The sequence below is a fragment of the Sinocyclocheilus rhinocerous genome, unplaced genomic scaffold (genome assembly GCF_001515625.1).
Source record: "Sinocyclocheilus rhinocerous isolate Xijiao unplaced genomic scaffold, SAMN03320098_v1.1 scaffold811, whole genome shotgun sequence".
Taxonomy (NCBI): Eukaryota; Metazoa; Chordata; class Actinopteri; order Cypriniformes; family Cyprinidae; genus Sinocyclocheilus; species Sinocyclocheilus rhinocerous.
The window spans coordinates 112280-112830 of record NW_015656592.1 but is presented as its reverse complement, the minus strand read 5'-3'; positions in this window follow the sequence as shown (position 1 = coordinate 112830).

Below are 551 nucleotides of genomic sequence, written 5' to 3'. Positions count from 1 at the left end.
AGTCTAGCGCGCTCTCGGGAGCTTTTTGTGTTGGCGGATGGCGCTTCGTTCCTGTGTCGAGTGGGTTGCGCACTTCAGGCTGCACTACACCCTGTCGTGCTGCAAACGGCCGTTTCCCCTGTGCGTCTCAGCACGTAAAAGAGCATTTCCCTAAAAAAGCCAATTTCTCTAAAAGATTACAATAAACGGGTGCGTCTTTGTAAAAACGATGGATCGTCTTTTTAAAGATGCCGTTTCACCCGTGCGTTTCTGGATGCGGTCGTTATCTGGCTCCGGGTGATGGTCACGATCGCTGCCTCACATGTCTGGGCATTAAACACGCTGAGGTGGCGTTCGCGGATGAGTCATGTTCCCATTGCGGGAAGATGACCATCTCGGAGCTGCGGGCCAGGCTCCGTTTTCTCCAGGGGGCAGAGCTCCGTTGTCTCTGCCGCGATCTAGAGTTCGTCCTGGCGGCAGCCAGGCGTGGACTACTTCGGGCAGTAGCACGGGCGGTCTGAGGGTTACAGTGGTGACCAACCCCTCAGGGAACCAACCCTCGGGGGACCATC